This window comes from Melanaphis sacchari, unplaced genomic scaffold (assembly GCF_002803265.2).
Source record: "Melanaphis sacchari strain LSU unplaced genomic scaffold, SCAv2.0 Contig28_pilon_pilon, whole genome shotgun sequence".
Classification (NCBI taxonomy): domain Eukaryota; kingdom Metazoa; phylum Arthropoda; class Insecta; order Hemiptera; family Aphididae; genus Melanaphis; species Melanaphis sacchari.
The window spans coordinates 2,319,596-2,339,835 of record NW_020271162.1 but is presented as its reverse complement, the minus strand read 5'-3'; the positions used below and the strand labels follow the sequence as shown (position 1 = coordinate 2,339,835).

General features: G+C 24.9%; 1 protein-coding gene across 3 annotated transcripts in view; it reads right to left on the bottom strand.

Annotated features, from left to right (window-relative positions):
- The window catches only part of LOC112595589 (Down syndrome cell adhesion molecule-like protein Dscam2), a 290,281-nt gene extending 270,797 nt beyond the window's left edge, over window positions 1–19,484 (bottom strand). For 2 of the 3 annotated variants that reach the window (XM_025340851.1, XM_025340852.1), the window contains exon 1: window positions 15,119–15,296. The gene's annotated coding sequence lies outside the window, so the exon portion shown is untranslated. Of the gene's footprint in view, window positions 1–15,118; window positions 15,297–19,364 lie in introns of those variants that run through there. The other variant, XM_025340850.1, reaches the window with a different exon arrangement.
- Between the last annotated feature and the right edge of the window lie 756 nt (window positions 19,485–20,240).

Genomic DNA, 20,240 nt, shown 5'->3' with positions numbered 1-20,240 from the left:
AACAAGTGAAACATAAATATAGATATTCAACGCACGCTTTACTTATTAAGTAAAAAAAGAAAATAATAAACCATTGCAACAACTCAGCATACATCACAAAATATGGGAGACAATGATAAAAAAAAATAAAAATGTTTATCATCAACTAGTTTGATGAAATAATTAAATTTTTTAATTGGTTTATTAGATAATACTTAATTTATATACAAATCCAATAAATTGTAAAACATACATACACATTTAATTGTTAAATAATTGTTATTGACTATTATGAAAGGGGTTATAAAGATTAAGTACTTAATATAATTTAGGTAAATAATTTTCTTCTATGAAAAAAAATTATAAAAAAAATCTCGTGAGTTCTGTTATTTTGTATTCATTATGGTTATACTACTGGAGTGACAATGAATATACTAGTTTTTATATTATGTATATGTATGCATTTCTGATATTTTTTTTTTTATTTTGTTTGTCATCACATTTTTGGTACAATAAAATATGCCTAACTATAACCTAACTTTGAAAGAAGTTTCTGGTAATGAATTAGATCTAAGTAGTCGGATTCAGATTTCTAGTACTTTCATTTATAATGAAAAAAAAAATTAAAACCGGGAATATTAATTTCATTAATCAATAGTTTTTGACCAAATCGATTATAATTTTTTTGCTCTGATTTAGTTTTGATTTGAGTAGATATTTTTAATTGCTACTAAATATTTATGTAAGAACTTAGAGATATAATAATCAAAATAATAACACAAAAAGAAGTATTATATTCAAAATATTTTTGTCAGAATTGATTATTTATAGTCATTATAAATTGTTAACTTTTTATTTATTTTTTTCGACACCTATTGATTAAGTTTTTATAATATAAGCTAACGATTATTAAAAATATGCAACACTCAATGTAATTTTATACCTAATTACAAATAAAATAAACTGATTAATTGTACACATTTTTTTTGTGTCACTTGAATCTAAAAATTTGGTGATTCATTAAAGTTATAAATTTATATATATATTATATTATATTAATATATTATTTATTATATTATATTATATATATGCTATACATATTTATTGCATTTAAACATATATATATATATATTAATAAATGCTTATCTAACACACTTAACCACAATATTCATATATATATATATATAAAAAAATGTAAATTGATAATCTTTGCTGAATCGCAAAGCTACCCTTATCATAACACCTTGTTTGAGACATACAATTTGATTTTTATGATCAACTGAATGGGATAACGTTTATTTATTATTTTTTTCGTTTAACTAATATGCGTATACATGCATAGGAAATAAATTTACGAGAACACCATTACCGACACGGAAGTTATAAATGTTGGTACGCCAAGTTCTTCCGGAGTTACATTCCGACGCTCGTACCGGGACAAAATGTAAATAGGAATATTCATATATATATTCATCTATTCCACATAAAGATAGAAAGACAGACAGACAGCTAAACGCATCGAGGCAGTCTATGTATATAAAATAAGTACCTGGATAAACACTTAAAGAAATCGCCGTCGTCTGAACGCAAGTTGGTTTTTTCTTCGTTTTATGCGGGCGTAAATATGTAAATGACGACGTCGTCGTATTCGGCTCAGACGTTTCTAACGTTCTCAACAAAACTCGACCGTATAAAAATATATATTTGTGTAACATCATAATATAATGTATACTATAGTGCATATAGGCTAACTCTGTAAACGCATAAGTAATCGGCGAGAGCGTTACGGAAACAAAGTTTTCTAGGCTATTAAAAGCAATACCGCCACTGCCGTCACTGCCACTGTATACTTCCGCTTTACCCATACCAGTATTCCCCCGTGTGTCCGTAGCGTGCATCGTATATAATTACGTTTAGCTGTTGAGTAATCAGCCACAAATCAAACATTTATCGCAAAGTTTATCGATAGGCGTCAAGCCATGAGCAGCTGCAATCCGAAAGGTGATTACGATGACAACGGTATACTAATAAATAATAATGGTTTTATCAGTATGAAGTTTTGTCTATAATATAGACACGCTTTGTTTGGATTAAATATATATTTTATTTTATTTTATACATTTGTATTAGTGACAGTTAAAATCAACTTGAATTCAACAAAATATTTCATGTCTACAGCTCGTCACCCCCTACAATATTTTTGAAATCCTTTGCGCCATTCTGTATTATTATAAACATTTCGTGCAATATGTTTTATAGATAAATATATAGATATACACACACACACATATAAACATAAATAAGTTATTTTTATAGTTACAATGAATGACGTGGTAGAAAGTTTTCTGCGACAAGAGCATTAAAGTACAAACAAATATCATGATGATATTATGCGCAATGCGCAATGGTAATTTTAACGCATAACTACGGCGACATATAGTTGCACTGTAAATTTGGTATTTGCATACCAGTTTTTGCCTTTTTTTTTAAATTTATTCATTTTTTCTCGTTATTTTTTTTTTTTTTCATATGAAGTTACTGTGTAAAATATTAACCTATAGCACGAATGTTCGGTGGTCCGGTGCAAAACAATTTTATCGTATCTTTTTTTTTATTACGATTGCCGATTTGGATATTAATATTATTAACTATAAATTATATACTACCGAATGCATGAAACATAAAGGTATTTATATTATTGTACTTATGTTTGTAACGATCAACGTTAATAGACTTAAATTGTCTTTTTTTTTTAATTATTACGAGTTCTATTGTAAAATAAATTATCAATAAATGTTTTCACATTCCATGATTTTTTGAAGAAAAAAAAATCAACTTTAATATTATAAAACTGACGAGACTTTGTTTATTTATAGTTATTATAAACAAAAATATTCTCTATAAAAAGTGTAAAAGTAATAATAATAATAATAATAATAAAACTTTAACAGACAGGTGCCTGCGTACAATTGTTGGATAATAAAGAAAATATTACGGGTAAATATAATGTGAATCTTTTATTTACAACACATTGAATTCTAAGACTTTAAGTAGTGTTACTGTAACTATTTTCTCTATGTAACATGTCCTTTTAACCTAATATAACTGTTTACTCATTGTTTAATGTATAATAATATATCGAAATATTATATAATGATAGCAAAAAATAAATAAAAAGAGTTCGTTTTACCTATATACCATTTGACAAGACTATGCATGTACAACAGGGTTTTGATAAAGGCGTGTTGCCAGTATGTATTTTCCGTAATAGATTTTCGCTGCTCTGATGTATGTGAATATTTTCATAATATACGTTTCGCCAAGTTTACTGCACGTATAATAATAATAACAATGGAAAATAATGTATTCAATGACATTTCCAACGCCATCGTGGAAATGATTTTGAATAAATATTTGTTTAAGGGAACAGCAGCAACAACAGCACACTGTTTCCGATGTCGTTAAATACGTCAAAAAAAGTAATACTGTGTGCCCCATAAGATTCACCCGCTACGACAATGAATAGAAAACAGACTCTATTATAATGGCATGTATACTAATGTCATTATTTCATATGCGTTTCCCCTTACATAGCAAGGCTAAAGCGACACACACACGACTTATTTGCACAATGTGTGTATGCATGTCGTGTAAAAATGTTGTATTTGTATGCATACGTTCTGTATAAATTGTATTTTATGTTACACTGTAGAGCCACAGAACTATAATGTAATTTCAATAGAAAAATGCACGTAAAGCGATTTTCAAAAAAAAAAAAAAGAGAAAAATCCTCTCGCGTAATATATAGTTTATTGGAATTGTGTTACTAAGTACGCATGCGTACAAATTACTTATGAGGGTTTGCTGTGAATACACATGGTTAATACGTATATACTATATTGTGTTTGTGTGTATACTCACGTACATAGGTATTACAAGTATGCGTTGTATATAATAAATAATAATATGCGTACGCCTTTCTAACCAAATGCGTAAAGCGAATGTCAAAGGATTTCAAACTCACAGTAAAACTGATCTTCAACAGCGTTCTGTTATAAAATAACTAAAAATTGTACAAAATATAGGTCGCTTTCTTGTATGCCAAGAGAAACATTCTGGCTTTTGTGTAATTTTTTTTAACCTAAATTTATGAAAATAATTTAATTGTTGCAATTCTTCTTTGATCATAATTTAGAAATGTATTATTATTATTTTTACTGTTATGCTTATTTCATATTATTCTATCCATCGAATTTCTAATTTTTTTTTTTTTTTTTTTTTTTAATTCATGTTATTTGTAATACGTAATATGATATTTCAGAATAAAATTATTGATCAATTGGCCATTATTTATAATCTTATCAACTTATTTAGTCACAAAAACAAAAACATAATATTATTGCATTATTCTCTGGGATATAATAAGATTTAAAAAATATTTTTTGTTCTTTTTTTATTATAACTTTGGTCAGTTAAAATTGTTCATTAAAAATAAATAAAATAATAACATATCATAAATTACACTTAGACTTATAAGGTTCCAATAAAAAATTATAATTTTATCATAAAATAATTCATGAGAACTATAAATTTAACACAAGTGATTAACAATAATTATATACAAGATTGACACGACCATGACAAAAATCAGAGTTGATTGGTATCTAAATCAAAATTTTAAAAATTGTTAAAATTACTACATAGCATGATAGTATATTTTCATAAAAACTATTTTTTATTGTTAAAATTATTTTATTTTTATTTTTTGTACGTCGTTCTTTATAACCAATACGGAACTTAAATAGAAATTTCCTGAATTTCTGCCCATTAATGAAAAGCTTCGATAAAAAATGACGTTAAATCGTGTAATGCATATAGATAATATATTGCCTGACAAAAAAAAAAAATAAAAAAAAAAATAGTCCTCTTCATTTTGTAAGAGAGGACGGTTTGTGACCTAAATATTTAGAGGAGAGGTACGGTAAACGGCTGCTACCACGCCACAATTGATGGCTACGTCAATTCTAGACGTAAGTACCGAATAGACCTATTTAGTCGAAAATTAAGGGTAGAAACATCGACTGATGGAACGACGAAAACCTTCTATATGTGTATCTCCACAGCATTTGTAAGTGGAAATACCTATATGTGCAAATTATAAAAAAAAAAAAAATCACACAAGCCTGAATGATGTAGAACATTTTTAATTCTATAATAGTTTTTAATATTATTGTAGTGTATTTGCAGCTGAGTGGAATTTCATAATTAAATACTTGATAAAAAATTACAGTGTTTTCAATTTTATCCATAAAGTTGAATATATTTCTAAATAATCCTTTTTTTACAAATATATTTTACAAGCTTAATTAAGGATTATCAGTATACTACTGCGAGATCACGGGTAAAGTTTTCAGGATTGCATTTGAACCTTTATGGAAGTATAATTATTTTGCAGTACGTTCACATATTAACCAAATTGAATTCTGAGCGCATCGTTAAATAAAAAACGGTACTAACAGTAAGGAAAACTATACTCATGAACTAAGCACAATTTGTAACAAATAATGATATTTTATTTAATCCGGGCAGAATATATTATTGATTTGATAACTCTATAATAGAAATATTATTATTTCAAATAACTAATTAAAACTATCATATACTAATAGATACTACTATATTTTCATATATTTTTTTTCAATAAAGTTAAAATTCTATTATTTAAAATGTTTTAATTTAATTTTTTTTTCAAAGACTGCTGAGACATACTAAGTTTTGATCTTTAATCTATAAATATAATATAATTTTCTATAAAACTAGCTTTTTTTTTTTTTTTTTTTTTTTTTTTTTTAATTTGAAATTGTAAACATTATTTAATTTGTTGGGTTTTTAAATATCACGAGCTGACAGAAAAAAATTAAATGTATTATTTGTACAATATAACAAGAATTTAATTTAAAAAATAAATACTTCCAGTGTTTGTATAATAAAATAAATGATTGTAACAAATACGTTTACGAAATAAATGAAATCAATAATAAGAGTTAGTGAAAAATATTTGTTTCAATTAAAAGTATTTTTGGTTTAATTTAGAAGAATGATGGCTTAAAACTACTATATTATTAAAGTCTGCTTATAAACTTTATTTGATTTTTTTTTATTAAATTTATGTTCTTTTTATCGCCATTTTAAAATTAATCAAAAGTTAAGAACAATTCCATAATATAAATTAAAGATTCTATGATAAATTTATATTAAATACATTTTTAAAATAAAAAAATAACAAATAGAGCTTTATTCTAGTGACAACAAGAACATTTTTGTGTGTCGATGATTTATTATCAAAAAAAAAACAATAATTAATAATGAAAAACAAATTTAAAATTTGGGTATAGACGTTAGTTTTTTTGAAACTAAATTCTACTAGATTATGATTTTAATAGTTTATTCATTTTTTTATAGATATTTATTTATTTATTTTTTGAAATATTGTTGTTTCCCTAATGACTATTATTTAAAATAAGCGACTATAAAACTTTGCCATCTGTTTTCGACATCTTGGATATATTTATTTTAATTATTAACAACTTAAAATATACTCGTTTAAAATTCACAGATGAAAAACGTAAGTGTAATCTAAATTCTGATTAATTGAGCGTAAATTTGCATTACTGTTTATAATTACAAAAACAAACCAATTTCTCATAAAAAAAAAAAAAAAAAATGCAAGATATAATAATAGATTTAATAAAATGATTTTTTCTTGCAATTTTTTCAATACATTATTTAATATTGTTTAGGCATTGTTTTATTTTTTATTTTTTTCTGTAGAAAAAAATATTAAAAATTGATATATAGTATGTATATTATTTTTAATATGTTTTTATAAAAGTTGGAAGTAAATAACAAACAAAAATAAATATAAAGATATTAACTTAACTGTAAATTTCAATTTTTTTTAAATTCCTTTTAAATTATTATTTCTGCATTCTGATATTATGATTATATTATAACTCTATTAGAAACGGGTTATGCATATTTAAGTACCACGGCGCATTGAATATGCAATTTTAATACAATGTATTAAATAATTCTCTTTCTAATTTATTGGATATACCATAATTAGCTTAAAATTGTATTTGAATGAAAATAACTATATATCGTAATTTGTATAACAATAAGACATGTATTTGGCTAATACATATTTTAGGTTAAATAATTTAATGGTGATATCTTATAACATGTATAATTCCTTTGAATTAATAAATTGTTTTCAAGAATTTAAATTTTTATTATCTACAAACATAATATTATTAGCTATTGCATAATATTAAAAAAAAAAAAAAAAACGCAGTTTCCAATAGAATACCTGATAACGTGATATTGCTTTTAATTTAAATTTTATTTATTTTGAAATCAATAATAAATACTGAGAAATAAAAACAAATCTTGCTAATTTTATATAGTGTATTCAAAATGTAAAATGTTAATCATCGTGTATGTAATTTATAATTTTCTAAAAATGTAAGCTGGAATAATTTATTGAAATAATTTCATAAATCTTTTATTATCATATTTTTTAGCTTGGTATACAATACACAGACTACGAAAAATTTTAAAATTCAAAGTATTTAATAAAAAATGAATTATAATTATAAGACCAATATGTGTAATAATATATTATTTACTCTTCAACACCGAATTTGAACATGATTTCTCCGTGATTTACCAAAATTTAATTGAAAATCTAAGTTTATTTTAAGTTATTTTACGGTAAAACGATTTTGAATGGGAAATTATAATTTATAAACTTAAATCTTGATTTATCATTTTCGGAAATCTGATCATCAAATTTGTGATGTACAACGATATTAATAACTAATAACCTGAAACAATGTCGTTTCATCACAATCATTGTGATACTTTGTTTTTTACACTAAAATATTTTCCTAATTTACAAGGTAAAGTATTGTAATAATTTATTATACATTCAATACTATAAAACATCTTATATACGTATAACTATGTTCATGAAAACCATTGGCGTTTGGGCTAACGGCTGAGCACGCCAAAAGCCATTATTTTTAGGGGTACAAAAAACATTTTCAAAACGTGTTACTCGCAAAAACGCAAGAAAAAAAAATTCAAAGACGGCAGTTATATAGCTGTCACGTTATGCATTAATAGTCCTGAATAAAACCGGCTGCTATATCGAAGAAAACAGTGTAGTCTAACTGTATCATTTAATAATCCCCACAATGCGTACTACATAATACACACTTGTGGTCTTAAATTTTCAATAAAAACAAGTAAAGAGTAATGAGTAACAAATACGTTTACACGAGTAATAATATGAAACGACACAAAGCTGATCGAAATATTATTTATTGTTAATTTTAGCTATTGGCATAGACTTATGCTGTTTTCTCAATTTTTTCTATTATCATAAAAGCGTCCGGATACGGTCCAAATATTTTAAGAGAATTAAACAATCAGGTGATCTCTTAAAAATTAATACAACATACACAATCTACATTCCTGTAAACTTCTTCAAATATCATACATTAATTGTATTTGTTTGATAAATATATGTATATGCAGACTGACGCATAAATACAATATAATATTATTATGTATTTAATAATATGTTTTTGGCTAGACAAACTTTGTTTTTATGGATATGCTCGCTTGGAAAGTAAGATAATATTTGTTTCCGGATTATATAACATTTCGATTGAAAAAAAAAACATCTAATTATTATTATTTTAATATAATCTATAGATATATTATACATTTATTTCATATTTTTTTTTTTTTTTTTTTTTATTTTATTTGAAAGACTACCTTTTCAAAAGTAATTGAATTACGTCGTTTAAAGTGTTTTTTACTGAAAAATAAATTTTAAATCAATACCTGTGTCCAGTTGTTGATTTTTTTCTGTTACTTCAAATATCAACAAACCAATAATTTGTTATGATTGTTATTTCTCATACAAGCACGCATAAATTAATAAAACAACTAAGTTTATTATATATGTACATATTTTAATTTTAAACTAAAATTAAAAAAAAAGAATTTCATGTAAAAGAAGTGAATTACAACAAGATACGAAACGTTTAGTCTAACTAACTTAAACAAAATTAAGTGACCAAATATTTTCAAATTTAGGTAAATATATTATAGGAAAAACAAGTGTTTTTATACGATAAAAAAAGTATAAGTAAGAAAAGATCATTTCAAATCACCAAGAATGGTTTACAAGTGGCATTTATTTTATTGGACTAAAAGTGTTTTTCCTATATAAAAAGAAAAATACGAATTTATGTTGACTTTATTATATGTGCTGAAAGTTGAGGAAATCAAATAATAAAAACGAAACTTTATGTATCGTATATATGATTTCTTTTTTAACATTAAAACGTAAAAACGTTTATACTCACATGTTATTGGTGTTTATAACAGTGATGTCAGTAAAGTTATTTTATAATAATTTTAAATTGCCAAAAGAATTGATAAATAATAATATTATTTTACGATAACCGGTACTTATAATAATGAAAAGTTTTATAAGAAAAAAAAAAAACAAAACCGTAGAAAATTGGTAGTTTATAAATATTTAAAGTATATTATTGTTTATAATAATGTGTTTACATTTTAAAGTCGAAACTATATAAAGACGCCAATGTTGACATTTTTTTATATATATATATATATGTATTTAATATATAGGTTTATTACATACACATTATTTTAGGTGGTATGGTAGTTAATTTAATTTTATATATAATAATATCATTATATAAACCAATTTAATTTATGTTGCACATAAACGAAGGTTTTCCATAAAGAAATAACCCACAATAGCTGCCGTAACACATAATTTGATCTATTATTTCAATATATAACACACATTAAAAAAAATGTTTAACTGTTAAATGTCTAAAAACCACGTATCGAATCTTTGTTATATTTAACCAATTAAGTTGAATGACTAAGTAAAATGCTAAACGTCTACTTTATCTATCGATTAACTCCTATTCAGTATTACTATATTAATCAGCTTTTAAAAAAATTATTTTCTTCATTAGTTTCATCAATGTGAAGTATTTATACAATTTACTACTGCTCAATATTTTAAAAATGTTTATATTACCTATTCATTATGATTTAAAATATATATATATATATATATATATATATATATATTAATTCATACACTTGCGGTATATTTTAAGATTACTGACATATTTTTATAATACTATTACTTTCAAAATACTGCTTGAAGTGTGTTATACACTGCTTATCTATCAATATAATTTTTGAAATGAAAACAAACCAATATATATGCAATATTATTATGACTAGAGCATATATCATAATAAATCAATATTATATGAACATTGACAGTGATCGACCGACATTATTATAAAAATATGCTTTTTGATTTGGGTTATGTGTTTTTATTTTAGGTTATTATAATATATTTATACATTTATGTGTACAATAATGATATACACATAACACTGTAAATCAAAAAATTATATTTAAGTCGCATCTAAAGTGATAAAATTGAATATGAAATAAAATATAACTGAAATAAAAAATACATTGACTATGTGCACGAATGTATTTATACACAATCAATGTATTTACTGATAATTATTTTTCTCTTACATAATGCACAGTAAAAAATCAATTTAACTTAAAATATTTTAAGTTATTACGATGGTACATTTTATTATTTTAATGAATCTAAATAATAACTAAGATCTAAGTACAAATACCAATTATAAATTTCATTAAAACTATATAAAAGTATATAGATGATAAATTATTCGCAAATAACTTATAAGTCAAGGAAAAATATTATAGTATTGCAGTACTAAATTATAAATAAAAGCAAATAAAAAATTTGTATTGATTTTTAATAAGAACGAAATAATGTGTTATTATAATGTTTTATCTAAATGCATGCAATAATACTACCTATGTATAATACAATGTCATTTTACATACATAGAACTATGTGTGTGTGTACGGTTTAAGTGAAACATAATGGTATTATTGTTATAGTATATGGTTTTAATTATGAAAATTAACCATTATGCTTTAATTTACCAATCAGATTTATAAACGATAATATTGTTTTACCATTAAATTAATGAAACGGTACCAAACGTAATAGTTTAATAATATATTGTTTGGTATTAGTATTTCATAATTATTATGCAAAATTCAAGCAAATATCTTACAGATTATTTTGTTGAACGCACATGGGTCGTACAAATACCAATACACTATCGATCGCAACAAAGTAAAGAACCCACGTATAATATACACAACACATGCATTTTTTTTAAAACCATGTAACTATCATTTCAATGTTCACTGTTAGTCGTTTGTCATTTGAGTAGAACAAAGACTATGATATAATTACATATGGAGGTATAATAGATGGACTTTTACAAACATATACGAGTACACAAACTAAATTGAATACCGGACATATATGTTTCTTATTATAGATAGTTGCTAATAAAATGAAAATGTGTTCTATAGTCATAATTACAAAACTAAAATAAATATACTGTCGACTTTTTTCTTCTCTTATTAGATTATTAGAAAATGTAAGATTAAAAAAAAACCAGGTTTAACTACTATGTGTAACTTCTCAATGGCTTATAATGAAAACAATATATTATATTATAAACTGACAATATTATACCAAGATTAAACGTGTAAATATTGATATAACAGATTTTATCCTATTTTCCATAACCAAATGACCTCACAATTTATAGTAAAATAAAATAAATCAAAATGTACATAAAACAATTTATTATTGAAATAAGATTGTTTTAAAAAACGGTTACAACATTACTATATTAAAAGAATTTCTAAAAAATTACTTTTATGAAGTAATAATGCCTGAAATCGGTTTCTGTTAAGATTTGAAAAGTATTAAAAACAGTAAAATTGGAATTTTACCGACTACTCGTCTATTAATTTCTGAATTTCATTTAATGTCATTTCAGAAAATCTCTTTCATCATATTGATAAAACTTTGCAAACACTGAACAATATTGCAAGGTGGAGCAATATTCGTTTTAACATAAAGATGATAACTTAAATACTCTCAAATATTGAAGAAAACTATAGTGCTGATGAGAAATTTGTGTTTTATAACAAATAGACAATTTTGTTAAAGAAACTTTCTACTTCGACGATCATTATCTAACAAAACTAATTTTCAACATTATTAAATATATTAATATATTTTAAATTAATTTACATTAGTTATTTTTACTATTCTGCATCATGTTAGGTAAGTTTTTTTTTTTTTTTGATAAAATAAAAATAAATGAAAAAAATAAAAAATGAAGTACTCATAAATATTAGGTATTGTTAAAAATGTACACAAATTTGGCTGTTGTCGTATAAAGTGTGATTACAATTGTTTGAAATTCAAAACAATAGGTTCACTTCACGGTTCGAACAAGTATAAAACAGTGTTTTTGAAAATTTACTATTCAAAATGAGAAAAGCCGACATTTTGTATAAAATATAGTATAATGTTTGAATACCGCGTAATGTTCATTTTTGTATATTATACCTTTCGTACTATATTATGTAATTTTTTCCCTATTTATCTTATTCCATATCTACCTTAAATTGATATTTTCATTTGCCTACACTATGCTTCTAGTTATAGCCTATAACACAATATTATACTGTTCAAACCGTATGTAATGATAAGTGGTTCATGTACATTATTTTATCAAAATATTTAATGTCACTGTTTTTGGGGTAGTAAAAAAATACATACAAAATTTGATAATATCAACGAAAATGTTTCATAATAACACATAAAACAGCACACTCTACCATGCAGCGTATATAATAAAAATAAATCGTCTTTTAATCTGATGTTTTCAAATTGTGCGACGTCACGTTGAGTGTTTCTCACAAAAGGTGGTATCGAACGAATATGGAAGCGAGTGTATAGAAAATTACAAATGTCATACACACTCTTATTATTACCTGTCTACAAACGGTCACGAATATAATAGCAAGGTAGATAAATTTCGATTTGATTTGGTACCAACGCATTCGTTATGAACTGTTCATATTACTTTATAATAATAACAAAATATCTTCAGTGCAAGAAAATAATTGTTTCCTACGCAATTCTCATTAATATTTTTCAAAACTAGTTAATCAGTAAAGTTAATATATATATACTTATATATTTGTAATAAATAAATAAATCAATATGTTTTCACCAAAACTTAAATATATTTAAGTATAATACGGATTGAAAAACATATTTAGAAAATTGAAAAAAAAACACTAAATTCATAGTCATAGTATTGTTGTTAATTATTACTAATAACATAATAACTAGCATAGCGCTAACAAATTTTACTATATTATTAAAATGATAATGGCCTAATCAAAAGAGTATCTGTGTCTACTGCTACAAATTGAATACAATTTTTACCAAATTTTAAATAAAATTACCCTTGTTAATCACGAATTGCATAACTGTGAAACGTGCCAAAACATCAATACATAAAATTATAATATTATTTTATAAATAAAAATACAATTCTACAAAACAAAAATTTGAAGATACATTTCTATAATGTCGGATATTGTAATTATTATAAAATATTTATTAGATTTTTAATATTTATTAACTTTAATTAACTAATTATTAAACAAATATATAATTTAGAGAATGTCTTGAGCATAACATTACAAATTTTACGTTAAGAAAATCCATTTTATTATTTTTTTATTTTTTTTTTATTAGTGAATTAACTATTTATACAACATAAAGTTAAAAATATTATACGAGACTATGTTGGTTTTTTTGATGTTAAGATTTTGAATTGAGATATGAGTTTATTAAAATTATAGGATACCCTATAAAATAATTTTAATTTTATGTTGCTAAATTCACTCTAATATTGAAGACTATAAAAAACATGAGTTCTTCTGAGTAAAAAATTTACTATATTAAACATTAATAAGATAAACATATAATAGCGGAGACGATGTTTTCTCGAAACACATATATTTCATTAAATTAATAAAATAAAAAAAAAATAAAATAAAATATGGAAAATGTATAAAAAAAAATTACATTATATTAGTCAATTGATAGAAAACTTTCAAAAACTTTGATTTTTAAGAATATTTTTAAAAAATATTAATAATTTAAAACTTAGTTAATTATTTTATTTTAAATTTTGAATTAACATATTAATTACATCTCTTAATTATAGTTTATGTTGTACTATAATTTATAATTAATGACATAAAAAAAATCTAATACTGTATAAATGTTATAAAAAGTTTCATATTTGCAACTGACTTTTATAATAGATAGATAGATTGTTATAATATCTTTGCATATTTAGCAAATTGAAAATACTAATATTTTACTTAAAAATTAAAAAATTGGTGTTCAAATACATTAATATTAACATGCATCTCTTTACAATTTTTTTTGTAATTATCAAATAACAGTAGTACTAACATAATAGTTATACTTCAGTTATACAGTACATTTTTTTTTGTTTAGTACCTTAAAATTATACACAGGTATACCGTATAATTATTATAATACATTTTGTATATTTTTAAATTATTCGAAATTAAATATTATTTTTGTCTTTAAATATTTATTTACGTAGTCTTATAGCTTACAGGTAAAATAATATAGAACATACGGTATTTACAGCAATAAGTTGGTTGATTTCGTTACAGGTTTAAAATCAAAAGTAATTATTATAGTAACCAATTTGTGACACGGATAAGTAATTGTGATTTCAGTTTAAAAGTTTAAAATCAAAACTTCATTAAAAATTGTACACACACATTATTATAACAATATATTTATACACATATTATATAATATACCTATATTATATACCTCTAAATTCTCGCACACGTGTGCAATACTCAATTTACCCATACATTACATCTATTTAGAACACTCCCCGTGCGATAAATTTAAAAATGACCATAATATATAATACTCGTATATTCTATTTTACGACAAATGGCTATTAAACGTGTAAAAATTACATCGTATTACCAATATAATATTGTTATCATTACGAATACTCACGGACAGATGCGTAGGGGTGGCAGAGTGAAAACCGCCGTCCGATTTTGAAACGCGCGGACCGTGTGAGCGGCAGTCCGTCACGCGCCCTCACGCACGTACGTCGCCGATAGGGTTGGAGTGTGCAGAATGAGAGGTTGAAAGAGCAAGCAACCTATGGTGTGAGAGACGACTCACCCAGTCGGCAGATCACGCCGGAATGTCGTCGTCCGTGGCGGCGGTGTCGCGTTTCGTGTGTCCGCTCGTAACGCTCGTCGGTCTGCCGCGCGGCGCAGAGGGGCGGGAGCACGCGCTACTATAGGGGCGCGTTTTTCGTTTGCCGCGCCGCCGTAGGTGGTGGTTGTGGTGGAGGTGGTGGTGGTGGTAGTGCCACGAGACGGAGATAACGCAACTTATGTTTGACGTACAATTTTGCCGCTCACAGTGTATATGATAAATAAGTGTGTACCCGCGCGCGCTTGTGTGTGTGCGTGTGTGTGTGCGTGTGTGTGTGTGCGTGTGTGTGTGTATTTCAAAGTGTGTCGAATAGGATACGGCGAAAACGTGTACACAATATAAAATATCGCTTGAAGACAAAGCACGTATTGGACGTCATCAGGGCAGCGTTTAAGCTGATCTCGGCGACGATTCGCATGATATTTAATTGACTTACGTAATTTATATTATTTTTATTTACACTTAAAAATAAAGATAGAAACTTTTTAAATAGGTTCATTCTATAAACGTTACGATAGGATAAGTTATGTATTATACCTGAGAGTATAGTTGCCAAGTATTTTGGGATAGACTTTTATTTTAAACGACCATGTTATCACGCGGGTCAACGACTTACATAAATCTTACAAATGGGATGCCGGACTGTGTCTGCCCAAGTCTGATGTTATGGGCTAGTTTACCGGTATTTATACGCAGCAAGCTACGTTGTAGAATGAACGTATATTTAGGTTTTCGTTGATTATTAACAACAGAGGTTGTCCGTGTACAAAAATATAGATGATGGTTATAGCGGCATGTGTAAATGAAGTCACTCGTCAAATAATACGAATGATCCATACAAATGCCCAAACACTAATTTTTACAGTTAGTTTTATGGGATTTAGTTTTTAAGTACCTATAATATACATCTTCAAACATTATATTTATGAAAATAAAAAAAAATCAAATTTAAAAGATAGCATAATACAATCTATGCGCTTAATTATGTGAAAACTCATTAATAAATTAACCGGAACTAAGAAAAGTGGCATAAATGAAACGTTAAAAAAACACCTTATACAAAATGGTGAAAAAAATTAATTCTCTAAAAGTAGGTACCTTTTAAAGCGGAAAATGTATTAAACACATTCTTTATAGATGTATTGGTGAAGAATATACAAAATCTTTTAGAAATATTCTAATTAAGTTTAAGAATAAAGTTTGTAATTTTTTTTTTTTAATAAACTCATCATAAAAAATTGAAAAAACGGATTTAATTAATGTTATAGTTTCAAAGATAAAACTTATGCAAGTATTTATAAAACATCAGTCAAACAAATACTAAAGTATATTATTAATCCTCTCATTTATATATTTAATTTATGTTTAAAACAAAGCATTTTTCCCGATGAATCTAAAGTAATGATTGTCAAACTTTTTTTAAAAATCAGAAAATAAAGTGAATGTGTCTAATTATAGATCAATATCATTATTATATAGTTTTTTTTTTTTTCTAACATTTTTGAAAAACTAGTGAAAATTATGCATTTCCTGTCAAGAAAAAAAAACTTTAAATCTAAAAATTAATTTGGTTTTCAACGTGTTAAAAACACTATATCATATAACAAAATGTATATGAAAATAACTGATAATAACCAAAAAGTTTTGGCTGTCTTTTTGAATTTAGCAAAAGCTTTCGGCACAGTAGATCACAAAAACTAATAAAAATTTTGCCAGCTCTAAGAATAAAAAAATAAAGCTTAAATTAGTTTATTAGTTGTTAAAAAACTGAAAAAAAAAATAGTTTCCATAAATTTTACACTTATTTATGAAAAAAAATAGTAACGTATGAGATCCATCAAGGTAGTGTTTTAGGTCCAGTATTGTTTATAATTTATATTAATCAATTATGTAGTTTAGGTAGTGATAATAAAATAACTACGTACACAGATAATAGACGCTTACTCTTTTAAAGTAATATCTAGGAAAATGTTAAATGTTAAACAGTTACTTTAACTGTTAAAGTTAATGAAGTATTTAATAAAATGACTGAATTAAAATTGATGTTTAAAAATAAAAAAGCGTGTTTGTTGCATTCTCTATAAAAAATTCGTAAGTACTAGTTGACAATATTGTTACACATCTTATAATAAACGTAACGTATCATCTAATTCTTGTGATACCAAAAATAATTAAAGTTGCAAGAGTAAAATATGCAGGTCTAATCTTTGACTGGAATTTTCATTAGAATATACATATTTGTGATATAGCTATTTAAGGTATGTTATTTTCAAAATGTATAAATTAAACAAAACACTACTAAAAAAATGTATATTAATTGTATACAATGCATTGTATAAACAAATTTATAAATATATAGTTTAATATAGTGAGACTGTGTAAACAATGCAATCAGACCACTCATAACACAATAAAATCAAGCTGTAAGAATATGTCTAAACAAAAATCATTAAATAGGCTAATAAGTTTCCAACTATGAAGAGTTAAATTTTGCTTGTTAACTTACTGTATAAACAATTTACTGTACTACGAGTATCTAAAATAAATACATATTTTTACACATTGAAAAACGAGAAAGTAGAACTTATGAAACTTGAGTTAACTAAACAAAAAAACAAAAAAAATGTTTACCAACATTTTTTAGATTATTTAAGTCCAAATGATTTTGACACGATGAAAATATTGAAGAATAGCGTTTTAATTTAAATACAAATTTATTATGTAACAAACAAAAATTCAATCATAAAATAGATGATAAATGAACTTTAATTTTAAATATTTTTTCTTATATCTGTTATATGTTATAAAAATGTGTGTAAATTATTTAAAAATTGTAATTTTTCTTTAATTTTTAAAATTGCATCATAACTCATTGATCTCAACACAAGCTTTGCTACCCCTATAAGGGGTTAATTAATTTGAATGTATTACAAAATTAAAATCTATATAGATATCATACACTAAAATATTTTTAAGTTTTGTAAACAAACGATAAAAAAAAATAACACATATTTTAAAGTTACAATAGTGTTGGATAAACAATAGGAATGAAATAATAATATTAGTGCATATTTTAAGATGCTGAACTATAAAAAAAATCATGCAATACTGTTACATGGTAAATTATAATCATCCAAACAAATCATCGTAATAATTAAAACTCATATTTTTTTATTTTTCATAAAAACTAGGCAGAAATAAATGGCATTCTAATACTAAACGAGTAATTCCAACATAGAATCTTTTGCAAACTTATATCATAGACTTATTAATAATAAAATACACGTGTAAAAAATACATAATAATAAATTAAATATTATTTCGTAAATAAACTAAGCAAAACAGTTCATAAAAAAAATTTAAAAAATATTTTATTTTTTTTTAATTTGATAATCACCATGTTTTATTTTTTGTATATTTTGGTACTTCCTATTTAAAAATATTGGCTAGTAAATAAAAATGGTCTTGTGATACACTTTGAATACATCAAATAAATAGGAAAATGGTAATGATACACAAGTAAAATAATTTAATTTCAAATGAATTTACACACTTTAATTGAAATCCTCATCAAAATTACAAAAACAAAATTAATTAAAATTATAAAATTAAAAAAAAAAAAAAATGTTTCCTATTATGTGTATAATTTAATATATTATACATTTTAGAGATCAAAATAAACAAATAAATATGTTTATTGAATTCTATGAAGATAAAATCAATTTACATAAAATTTGTATGATTTTATTATATGTATATTTATGTTTTTGATAAGTTTTAACGGCCATACCGGGGTGAAGCTTTTTTATGAAATACTCACATAGATTCCTATAAACAATTTACCGCCAATCGAATACCTACACAAGAAATTAGCAAATATACGATTTATGTGGTTAACATACGTAGGTAAGTAATATAATATTTTGTACGCCTAAAATGTCACGTTAGTGATGAATATTTACTACGATTGCATTGATGGTAAATAGAATTAAGCATATTTAACAAAAAGCTACGTATTTAAAGGCGAATTTACCTTCACTATGTCCAGCGCAAGAATAGTAAGTATACAATATTTTACGAGCAGCCGGCAGATAACACGTAAAACTAATCGTCACACAATAATCGTACACCATATCCTAAAGTTACATAACTGTATCAGATACTTATTTCATCATTTTTTTTTTCTCGCTTACGAATTCAGTTAAACTTATGATCTAGTCGATCGGTCGCGTTTTGTCACTCCGTCCGACTGACTAAGATGTGTCATTCGTTAATACCGTCGTAGAAATATAATAATGATATTATATAGTCACGTCATAATCATATATATATATATATATAAGTAGTATTTTGTGCGCACGCGTGAGCACAAAACTGATAATACTTTTGGTCAGCTCGTAGTCGGAAGCCGTAAAAGTCGGACTAGAGTCTAGTCCATTTCGCTGTGGTGTGTGTACATTGTGTCTTTTATATACGCGCAATAAACCCATTGGCAATGTCCGTATCCTCACGCACTCTAACGGAAACGGATACGGAAGAACAAATGAAAACCATGTAAAATAATAAAATATAATATAATGTAATATATATATATATATATACACCATTTACTTTATTATTATACATTTTACGTATCATTCTATGAATATCATACATTGTTACGCGTCGTGTAGAATAGACGATAAATTATAACATTATTGTATATAATAATATTATGTATTAATGACTGATCGTATAATACATTACGATATTATTCTAATATCGTATACGCACGTACGGACGTTACAGTTCCGATTTTTCAATGATTTATAACATGACAATAAAACCCCGATACGAATTTATTGCACGAGTTCGAAGTACTTAATATTATGTAATTCGGTAGCACCAATAATAACATTTTGGATTTATA